The sequence below is a fragment of the Bacillus rossius genome, chromosome 5, assembly GCF_032445375.1.
Source record: "Bacillus rossius redtenbacheri isolate Brsri chromosome 5, Brsri_v3, whole genome shotgun sequence".
Lineage (NCBI taxonomy): Eukaryota > Metazoa > Arthropoda > Insecta > Phasmatodea > Bacillidae > Bacillus > Bacillus rossius.
In genome coordinates, this window is record NC_086333.1 from 56,486,327 (window position 1) to 56,498,874 (window position 12,548).

Consider the following 12,548-nt stretch of genomic DNA (forward strand, 5'->3'; position numbering starts at 1 on the left):
TACATTTAAAAAAACATGTTAATGCATCATTCAGGATTGAAGCCATAATCCATCGCGCAGAAGTTGGCACTAAACTAACTGCGTCTTCACGGTTGGCTTTTGTTTAGATTAATGTGATGATAAATGCATACCCCATTTTATCGAACAATATAAAATGGCTACACGTGTGCTTTTCAGCTAAATTCCAGACATGGAACTTTAACTACACAAGTGGTGATGTCTAGAAAGTCAGTGTTGTTTATACTTTCTTGCCCTAGTGCTTGTCCTAAATGCACTCATTTTCACCAGCAGTTTTGCAATATCACTTTAAAACATTAAGGAGATTTTAAAATAATGATACAATTAAAGTGAAAAATTAATTGTTTTTTCTTCTTTTTATGAAACAAAATGTGACATCAGCCACAATTTAGAAAATGTGACTTGGTAAAATGTTGCAAGTGCCTTACCTATCATCAATGGGTAATAATTATTAGTGCGTGTTGTAAGAGACATTCTCATGTCTTAAATGACCACCAAAATGTTGTAAGAGCCAAATAAATATGATAAACACATTTTGTTACTATTTTAAACATATGACAGTGTTGTATGATGGAATTAATGATTAAGGAACAAACTTAATCGCTGTGGCTTCCTAAATATACAAAATATAGGTTTTTTGTCTCTCCTGAAAAATTTGGTTTGTGGCGCTTACAACAATCTGGCTTTCAACCATCGATATATACATTCACGTCACGAGACCATGTCGATGACAACTTACATGAATTTACTCCCTATCCAAACGTTCCCATAGAAGTTTTCACTTCAAAAATGGATAGTTCTCACGAACAACGTGCGGCTGTGAAGTTTCCGCTGCGTTCTTGCCGAGTAAAAAACAAAACTTTTCATAACGATTCCGGTTATTTTTGAGTCCCCCCCCCCCCTCATGTATATATACACACATAACGTATAATTGGGTGGATTCGTAACCAGCTACCATGTTGATCATTCAATAATCATTACTACCATCATCATCGATCATCATTCATAACATTTATAATTAGATATCCAGAAATTATGATAATTTTATTTTACGACAAATTAAAATCATACCAAATGTATGTGTATTTTTTGTGACGTCTTCAATTCAGCCACATCTGTTTTGACAAATCTCAACGTAGTCCAAGCCAGTGACAAATCAACAGCAACTGAGACGGTTAAATCACGTTCAGTTCATTCGATAGCAAACAATGTCTTCTCTCGAAGATAATGACCAAATAACAAACGAATAATGTTTAGGGGATTTTTTTTTTCACGAAAATATCTCAAGACTAGCTGAGACTTAAAACACTGTAGCAATGTATGCGCTTCGTTATTGGTGAGTTTCTTTCAGGTACATGTTCACAGTTAGTACACGAGTCACAACCATTCTGTGCGGAAGCAAACGCGTTCCGAATGGCCCGGTCAAAAGAGGCAATTGCTTCTCTTGCTGACGTTCACAAATTACGAGGGAGAAACCGCTGGCGCAGGGATACCTTATTGCAGTCTATTCAGCGTTAAGATATTTTCCGCGGAAAATAAGTGGCCCTACTAATTCTGAACTAAAAACATCATAGTCACCATTGGAATAATCGGAATCGTCGTGTAATAAATTGTTCTGAATATCTTTTTACGGCACTGGAAGGTTTTTTTTAAATTCATTTATCTCAGCATGACTGATGTAGTGATGTTGCCCTTAGACGTATCCCTCGGCAACGCCGCTTATTACTTCTTCAAGCCTCCCCTCCCAGTTATGACCTCTGAAGAATATTCTGGGAGAACGGCTTTGCATCTGGTCTTTCAGCGGTGACATCACTCTGCTGCGCGTAGGCAGACAGCCCCTTTGAATGAGAGGCATCTATGGCAGTTCGCTTTAGCTAAATACATTATTACTTCATGGATTAAATTAATCAAACCTAGAATTCCAGCGATACTCATTGGTTAGTAACAAGGCTGCATCTTTTGGCGGATTGTGCGTGATTCTGTAATATGTGAAATAATTGCGGCTCTAGCTATACCGCATTGCAGCTCGTATAAACATTTTGGAATCGCCTTAAAACAGTCATTACTGTAAAACGAAACTAAATCAAATTTGAATTAAATTATAGCCTGTCCTACAATTGTTTCATATGATGATATTAAGAAAATTAAGAAATACATGTTTTAAAGTGCCTTTTTAAGTGAAGGATTATCTGAAATTCATTCAATATTCTTGGTTGACGTTCTCAGGTCACTGTGAGAAAGTGACCAGAGTGCTTTCTCGGTAAAGTCACCAGTAATAAAATTCTAAATTATGGCTGAAACAGTAAAAGCCTGATTAATCTTTATTATAATAAATCGTTTTAATCCTTAGAAATTTTTTTCAAGATATTGGCGTTAAACCTGTTCTTACTGCATAGTGAACTGTATAAAAATTTTTTAGCAAGTTGTTTTTTTTAGAAACTGGTTGCCAAAATATTTCCTGGTAAAAAAATTAATTGAAAATTTCACAACAAATTACTATGGAATGTGTAATACGAACAGTGACGCCGACGATAGGTTTATTGCAGTTTCCCAAATTATAAAAACACGCAATTACACAGTGACAGTGAATTTTTTTTTAAATGAAAAACTGTTTACATCTAGCAACACAATAAAAATTTTGGCCAGCTAAATTTTCAAATGATTTCCTTGTAAAAGCGGTATCGAGTAACTTGCCTCAAATTTGACAGTTCTGATAAGTAGTAAGAAGTGTCCATACTCCAATTGTCACGAACACTGACAACTACATGAAGGAATTTACAAACACTCTTGACAGAACCAACAGTGGCAGACGTATACATAGATAACTGCTACTTCTATTGAAAATGGTAAAAGTTTGAGACAAGTTTCATGGTTCAGACTATAAAACGTGTGATGTTTTGATGTTTTATAGGTTTATAGCGTAAACATCAATCTGAAAGATAAACCAGCAAAGAGACTCCAGAAGCTCTAACACTGATGTGTAAGATATATTTTTAACCTTAAATTCCGAGATCATCTAACCCAATATACCAACAACAGCTAAAATGGTTCAAAATCACCCAAAAATGTAATATGCTCACACTTTCTTACAAAGCACTGCTTCACGGATCACACAATTAACCGTCAGCCAATATTATTTACCTAAATAAATAACCGTAGCCACAATACTACACGATCCACGCGCATTAATCATAATGTTTGTCAGGATCTTTTGCAGCCAAGATTAGCAGGATCTGGAATGAACTATATCAAGGAGAATGCAATTAAAAATCATAGCTAATATAAAACATAGGCTAAAAACAACATCTTTGGGATATTTACTTCCCATGATAACTTCGCGGCTTACCCACTGCTTGAATCTGCGTGTGAATGTGTTACCGACTGGCTTTGATGTAATACTACGTATTATTATTATTATCATCTTGTTTTGGCAACGCCAGGTATTTTAAAGTGTTAATTACTTTCCAGCACGTGTTCGCCTATACTTAATTATTAATTAGCACCCGTAAATGAGCTTTTTGGTTAAATTTTGTAATGGCTACATCTTATCTTTAGTTAAAGCTTAATTATGCTGTTTTTTTTAAATCTTATTACGTATTTTATCAATTATCATGTTTATGTAATGCTTATTTTTTGTGTAATGATGTAATAGCAGAAACTGTGTTTAAGTGTAAAGTAAAAGCGTATCGCCTCAACTTCGTCGGCAATAAGGACGATAATAAATAAATAAATGATATAAGCCTTGACGTTTGCCCTCAGGTCCGGAATGAATACGAGGCCCCGCCGCACGTTCGCCGGCTGGGCGCCGGGCGCGCCTCCCCTGCCGGCCGGCCGACTCGAAGAAGAAGGCCGAGAGGCCCAGGAAGCCGCCGGAGATGTCCCGGGAGCTGACCACGGAGGAGCAGAAGGACGTGGACGAGAACTTGGAGCCGATGGACGGAGGGCTCGCCGGGAGAAGGTGTTCGGCCTGTCCGCGTTCCGCCGCAGTCCCCGGTGGCGGCGGAAAGGGGGGGGGGGGGGCGGCGAGCCCATCGTCCCGCCCCCGGGGAAAGGGGGAACCACATAACTTAAGTCACAACTTAGAACTGTCATAACTTAGAAAACTTGGAAAAATCCACGTAACTTAGAAACACACAACTTAGAAAGATCATAACTTAGAAACACACAACGCAGAACCACACAACTTAGAAATTTATAACGTAGAAACTCGTAACTTAGAACTATCACAACTTAGAAACACACAACTTAGAACTGTCATAACTTAGAAACACGCAACTTAGAAACACGCAACGCAGAACCACACAACATAGAAACGTCATAACGTAGAAAGTCACAACTTAGAACTATCACAACTTAGAAACACACAACTTAGAACTGTCATAACTTAGAAACACGCAACTTAGAAACACGCAACGCAGAACCACACAACTTAGAAATGTCATAACGTAGAAAGTCACAACTTAGAACTATCACAACTTAGAAACACACAACTTAGAACTGGCATAACATAGAAACACGCAACTTAGAAACACGCAACGCAGAACCACACAACTTAGAAACGTCATAACGTAGAAAGTCACAACTTAGAAACACATAACTTAGAAACACGTAACTTAGAAACACGCAAAGCAGAACCACACAACTTAGAAACGTCATAACGTACAAGTCATAACTTAGAACCATCATAACTTAGAAAATTCTAAGTTATGTGTTTCTAAGTTGTGTGCTTCTAAGTTATGACAGCACCCCGGGGAAAGGTCAGGTCAAGGTGACCTTCAGCCGTCCCGAGAGCGTCCTCTCCGAGACGGGGCGCGAGGATCGACCGGCGGCGACGGCGCGCGGCGCCCGAAGATGCCGCCGCTAAACTGGGCGCGAAGAACCAACGAAAGAAGAAAACCCGGGAAGAAAGGAGAAGCGAGGCGGAAGAAGCCTCGAACCGAAGAGGAAGAACAACCCTGTAAAGTTCGTGGCGAGGCACAGCATCATCCTGGGTCGAGCAGCTGAGGTCCGAGAGCTCTTTATCTTCGGTCGGACCAAGAAGAAGAAGTGAATGCTATTTTTTTTTTCGTCGATGTTTTGTTTCAATAAACCTGAACCAACGTGAATCAGTTACAAGAATTATTTTTACGTAGTATGTAATCATCCAGCATGACTTCCGAACGTTTGTTATGATGATAGAGATTCCTGATGGCTGATGGGCCAAAGATCTAGAATTAGATTCCCAGTTTTGGCCTCGTGGATGATTTCCTTCCTGGGCGTTTGGCGTTGTTATTCATTTCCGCACATTGCAGAAGGCAATGGAAAATCTCTTTCGGTTCTTCGTAGCTTCCACCACCACGCCACCACTTGGTGAGCGACAAGGACTCATCAACATCCAACAACACCGAACCATGCTTACCCGCTCAGCACCCCAATCCAGCTTCGCCAAATATCAGTTTAGGATAATATTGTCACAGCGGGGCGGAGGAAAAAAAACGAGTTCGGGACGTTCGGGTGTGCCATATTTCTAAACCTTTAAATTTAATCAAACTGTGATTAATCATTTGGTGATTTAGCGCAGAGATAGGCCTTATTTTAACTGAAAAGCGAATTGCCAAGGATACGGCGTCATGTTTATATTTGCAAAACTATTGGGCAAAACATTACAACAAAAGGATAACTGCACACATTCAGTACAATATACTTCGAAAACATTACGATGTAATAAAGTTTTATGAAAACTAATTTGTAATTAGAATCTACCAACATAAAAATGTTTTCTTTTCTTTAGAAAGAGAAATTACATAAAAGATAGGTATCTTAGAAGCAAAATTTTCAGGTAATTTGAAAAGATGCTAAGCAACATTTGTAAGAATATTTTAAACATGGTAACAAGAAAGTATTTTTATTAATCCACAGCACTGGTTAGTTGTAAATATTGCGATAGCGTTTTAGAAGAGATTAAATATTTGATCAAAATATGAATATTAATTAATTTTGTGGTACTGTTAAGGCGAAACGCGGCACATGCATCAAAACCTCGAAAACTTTTATAGTCTACACTCTACAGTAAATAAAAACACTTCTTCCTTCCACGTACCTGTTTACGCTGTTCACAGCAGAAATCAACAGAACTAGTAACCTCAGTTACCCCTTTTTTTTTTTTTTAATTTTTTAGCCCGTTTTTTGTCTATCTCTTTTAAATATCTCTTGGGCTGCACAGGGTCACTAATTTTGTTTTTCATTGGTTAATTTGTCCGTCAAAAATGTCTTGCCTTTTTTAATGTCCAATTCGTGTTTCGCTTAGTTGACTGGTACAATGGCTCGTAGTCGTAGATGGAAGTGACGAAAATTACTGAAATCCAGGCAATAAAAGTCACAAAAAAAACCACGTGAACGAATCTTTCCGTACTCGTCAGAGAGCTGTAGCATCTAACCTGAGAAATAAATTAAATATTTAAAGTAAAAATTTAATGTTTCATTTCTTGAATTCTGATTTCTAAGACTTAGTTCTCGTAACACAGCTTCATTTTTTTTATTGTGCTTCCAAATGCGAGTCCTTTTCGTTTGGTAGATTGTGCTTCCTTTTGTAGATTGTGCTTCCTTTTTTTTTATTGTGCTTCCAAATGTGCTTGCAAATGTGCTGCCTTTTTGTTGATGGTGCTTCCAAAATGTGCTTCCTTTTTGTTGATTGTGCTTCCTTTTGGTTGATGGTGCTTTTAAAATGCGCTTCATTTTTGTTGATTGTGCTTTGTTTGTAGATTGTGCTTCCAATTCTACTGCCTTTTTTATTGTGCTTCTAAATGTGCTTCCTTTTTGTTGATTGTGCTTCCAAATGCGCTGCCTTTTTGATTGTGCTTCCAAATGTGCTTCCTTTTTAGTGATGGTGATTCCAAAATGTGTTACCTTTTTGATAGGATTCTTGGTCCTCTTGTTACGTTGGTTTAATTGAATATAATTAGCTGTCGATGAAGAAGGTCGTAAGGTTCGGAAATGACTGGTCTATACGTCTGACATTGAATATGACCCGGTCTCGTAGTCCGAAAACGTTTGGTCTATATGTATGTATCTATGTATGTATGTATGGCTTTGTACATGAACGTTTTAGAGGTTATTCTAAGTATCGGAACACTAGACTTTCATGTTAGGCTTATCGGCAACGTATTTAATTCGTTGGTCAGGTATATTGTCTTGAGTTGTTTTTTGTAGAGTGAATGATCAATAAACTCCGCGAAAGGTAATGGAAAACAGAATATAAAATTTATTTATATATTTAGTTACACTTGACACTGGTCAAGAATCAAACCGAAGACAGGAATCCATTGATTCAACATGTAAACTAATTAGTACATTTTTCGGTGCATTTTGAAATGTTTTTCCGAATTTCTAGGTCAATAAATACAAATTTTCAAGATGGCGGTCATATCAGCTTAATGAAGGCTGGTAGTAGAGGATTTGAAGCCTCTTTTTAGGATTTTGAACATGATTTTTTTGAAGTTATTATTTTTTTTTACATAAAATTAATTTTTTTATCTACCAGGGATCGAACCAATAACAGGAATCGATCGAATCAATAAGTATATTAATTGCAAATTTATTTAATAAATTTTGGAATTTTTCCCGAATTTCTAGCTAAATAATTACAAATTACCAAGATGGCATTCAAATGGTAAGATGGCGGGTGTCACAGTAATAATAAACGATTAATACACTCTAGTGGATAAGAATTAAACTAATATGATGGTAGCGCACTCTAGTAGATGTAAACAAGATGTTGGTCTCCAGCAGACGTAAACAATATGGTTGGACGTGACGACATAGGCCTACTAGCCGATGTTGTATATATACCTTGACATTAGTGGTGGGAGGTCAGTCTGCCGGCGACTTCCATGGAGGCAGAATCTGTCGCATTTTTTTTTGACTTCATCGGGTTCGAACCAAAGACATAAGTGCGATTTTAAATAATGTTTTATTAAATTTTAATTAATTAAATTTTATATAAATTTTAATTTATTTTCATTAAAATCGAATAATAAATAAATATTTGCAAAATGGCTACCGTAACGAAAATGGCAAAGTACTAGAATCCAATATGGTAGCCGTAACGAAAAGTGTAGCGATGACATTATAGTCATCCGAGATGGCGGACGTAACTAATCAAGCAATGTTTCTAGAATCCAAGATGGTATCCGTAACGTAAATTGCAACGGTGACGACATAATTCAAAATGACGGGTGTGGCCCAAGATGGCGGTCGGCTCCACGGCTCCACACCCTGAACCCTGTCCCCGGACCGGCTTTCCTATACTACTGTCAGTAAATGGGAATAATGTGACGTAATGTAGGTTATTATATTCTTTCTACCTCACCACCATCGTATTGTCTTAAACAAAACCTCTTGGAAATCATGGGGGTAAGAATTAAGGGCGTGTACAATTTTTGCCATATTAATACTTGAAGTCAAGATGAGAAAACCATCCCACCCTCCTTTACTACGTGCATAGCAAAAAACGGCTGGTTATAATAAAGTTAAACGCTAATTTCTTGCAGATTTTTTGGTATTTTGTATTTTTTAAACAAAATTCATTACATGAAGGCACCTTCACGATGCTCCCTAGCGAGTTCTTTTTAAGCAATTGAACACATATATATCATTTCAAACTTTATACGGCTACAATTTTTTAAAGTGAAACTTCTTTGGACGCAATGAGAGTAAAATATCAAGACCGAATTTTAATGCTACTTTTTCGTGAAAAATTGTTGTGAAACGTTTCTGATGCGATAAAAACAGATAATAGGTACTTATGCTATACACTTTGCTGGGCTCGTTTTAGTTTTCCTCTTTGTGCGATGATTCGTCCCCCGAACCCCCCCCCCCCCCACCAAAAAAAAAAAGAAAGATAGATGAACGTAAGAATAAGACAGAGTGTGTGCATTCACTTGTTTCAGAAAATAGATACATGTATCCTATTAAGTCAGCAGTGAGAACTTTGAATTTTATATTTGCTACCAGCGCGCTCGCGTTTATTCCTTGTATGACTAGCAGCGTAGAGAGCACTTTTGAGACAGTCCCTGCATTTCCCGCATACATGTATAGCGCTACCTGTTATGGCTTTCATATTTCGTTCAGAGATTTGGCGTGTTCCAAATAGCAGAATTGTTTGAATTAACAGTATCACGCACAGTTTTTCTTTATGGTTTGAGTATTTCAACTGTCAGTAAATTTATTACTATTTATTCATTATTGATTGATCAATAATTGTTATTAATATCCTGTGCGTTTATTTTGAACCGAATTGTAATTTTGAAAAAGGTTTTCTCTCTCTTTCTCTGCCGTTTAACCCCTTACGAGACACATAAGAGTCGATGTTTGAATCGCCAAATCATTTCACTTCTATCACGTGTACTGAGTGACACGCGCTATTTTTTTTTCCATTCAATTGCTAACCAGTTGACATAGTCTTCAGAACAGACACTGACTCCATAGACTAATTCTTCCATGGTGAAAATGGTGCTGATGATGGTTAGTACAAATCGGTATTTCCGTACCATATAGTAATTTAAACCTTTTTGAGAAATGTAAACACTGCATTTCATCCGATGCATAGAATGTTCTGCAAGTATGACGCAGACCATCAGCTGTACAGAGAGCTGCATAGCTACAAATAAACAAAATTTTGCGTATTTTTTTTTTACAAAAGGTTCCTTTAGAAACTAGTTGCCAAGAAATAATTTGTGATACTACAAAAAAGATATAATAAACTTTTTTACAACACATTGCTATGGTTATTTTTGCATGTATAAAATACGTTTTTCATGATAATACTGAGTATTTCTTAAGAAAATTGGCACATCATTTTATAATTAAATTGATGTTTCATTCAAACATAATTATTTTAAACATGGAAAAGTTAATCAAATATTCGATGATTGTAATTCATTTTGTTATATCTTACGTATTATGTGCGCAGTTAATATTGGAAAGCTATTTTGGAAAAGATTTTCAAAATAGGTCAACTATTGGAGCTAATGGGACAACACAGAGCATAAATGCCCTGGTAAGAATCCGAACACAGATATACTGCGAACACTATTTTGTAGTGATGCAGTTGTTTTTCATGTGAATGTGCAAATTTACAAATGCCTGTAATTTTACTTGAATATTTCTGTTCCATTTACGAAATAGAAAAAAATAAATATATCTCAGTGGACTTTCCGGTTTCGCTCGACCCGTTTGTGTGGCGCGGCGCGGGATATGTGTACATAGGAAGGTTGTTTAAATAAAAAAAAAAGTGCTTACACGCTATGCGTCAGCAGCACCGCGCTTTGAGACAATGCCTCGTGGCCGCGACTTTTAGCGTTCCAGGGACTTGCTTTATTCTCTGGAGGCTGTTTCTGGGTCGCACTGCTGGCGCGCGTGATTCGCCCTCGTGTGAATGCCGCTTACGAACCATCGACTAGTTAACATGATACCGAGAGTGCCCGAACCACTCAAAGCTCGGTCTCGGCACGCCTTGTCGATCATTCAGTTTATTCATGTCATAACTTTTATTTAAGGTTTTTTTTTTTTTTATTTTATCTCTATTCCTTCCTGGGTATTTTTTGTTTGTCACAAATATTTCCAACCGGTGGTCACTGAGTATAATAACATAATTGTTAAAGTTCGCGGAAGTGATAACAATTACAAAGACCTTTACACCCAATATATATTTCACTAAATGAACATCAGTTAAAAAAAAAAAACTATTTGAGACAGAGCGACAAATGCAAGGGAGCAGGGCTGCCACTCATGGGTTTTTCCACCCAGATCTGGGTTTTTCCGATGTTGTATGGGTTTCTGGGTTTTTAAATAATGAATTACAACAATTATAGGTTTTTTATAATTTTAATTATTTTTATACCTAAAACAGTAATAAAGGTAGCTACTGTATCTGTTGCAATATCTGTTTGAAAAATGCAAACAAGTCTATGTGTTTCACACACAAAAATACATATAAACACAAAACTAGTTTTCAAGAAGCTAAGTCGAATATTAAATTAGACACATTCTTCAAAGAGGCTTGAAGAACACAAAACCAATGCAACAATTAACCTTCAAACCTATCTTGTAGAATCAGACTCTGAATAAAGACTAACGTACATGATGCAGTTTTATAAAAACAATTACCGGTTTAAAGAATGAAGTGATGGTGTTTGTTTTGTCATGTATATATTTTTAGGTGTTTTTTGTGATATGTGCTGCTCCAAGAATTATTTATATAGCCATTTTGCTGCAGTGTAGTTTTCTTGTATTGGTTGTATTTATCCGTTTTCAGTCTTGTAAGGTAATTAATTGTTTTATATTAAAAACAGTTATGTTTATATTTTCGAATTAATACGCAAACATTTTCAACGATAGCATTTTAAACGCATCTGGGTTTTTTACCCATGTGCCTGGGTTTTTTTTGTAGGTTATCTAGGTTTTTCATGAATATCAGAGTGGCAGCCCTGCAAGGGAGGTATCAATCTGAAATGTCAGAACTAGACCTTAAATTAAAGTACTGACAAAAAATATTTTTCAACATGGTGTGTGTAAAGGCTTGGTCTTTCACGACGTGTGTGATTTATTTCCTTTCATTGTTACAACTATCATTTCCAAGATTTTTTCCTGTAAGTTCATCTCGTTAGCTCCTTCACATGTTATGCTTCGTCTCAAATTTTCTCCAACATACATTTACTGTGCATTATCTAACAGCGGCACTAAGTTGTGTTTGTAAACACAAACGTTACCACTTAAAGCTGAAAAATAATATTATGTGAACATCTGGATTTGAAAAGTCGTGTCACAACAACAAATGTAAGAGCGCTATCGAAATAAATTTACGGGAAATTTCCTTAAGAGGGACTGAGGGACTAACGAGTGAAACAAAAAAAAAACGTAATTTAAAACTAGCTGAAACCATGATTTCATGTGCGTGAACACAATAACTCACCTCATATATTTATTTTAAAAACGACAAAAAAACATTTTTCCATTATTAAGTGAGTTACATTGTGAAAGAAACATCGGCAAAGATCCTTAGGTGGCAAATTATGAAGCCCCTCACTGTAGGGGCCCACTTGCTCTTCGAAATTGTGAGTGTGAAATGGGGTCGATAAACGTAAACATCAAAACTATGTTTTGCAGAATACCATTTTGAATATTATAAAGTTGTTTTTTATTGTTGCAACATATGGCCAGTATACAACATACAAGTGCCCTCCCCCCCCCCCCCCCCCCACTACACAACGAATTTCCACGTGCGTTTCCCTTGCGAATCCTACAGATTTGAGCACCCGGGGAGAAATAATTTAATAAACAATATTTTATTTCAAAGTTTTAATGTGAATTTCACTTTACTTTTGGCTTAGCATAACTTCATACTATTCCATCCTTTAGTGAGATTTTAAAATATATTTTTGTTCGTTTTTTGCAGCCCTTATTAAACTTATTAAACTTCATTGCCGTCAAGTTTATTCGTGCATGACCTCATAACCATTTTTAATGGTATTTTCAGAGGATTATAAGGACTG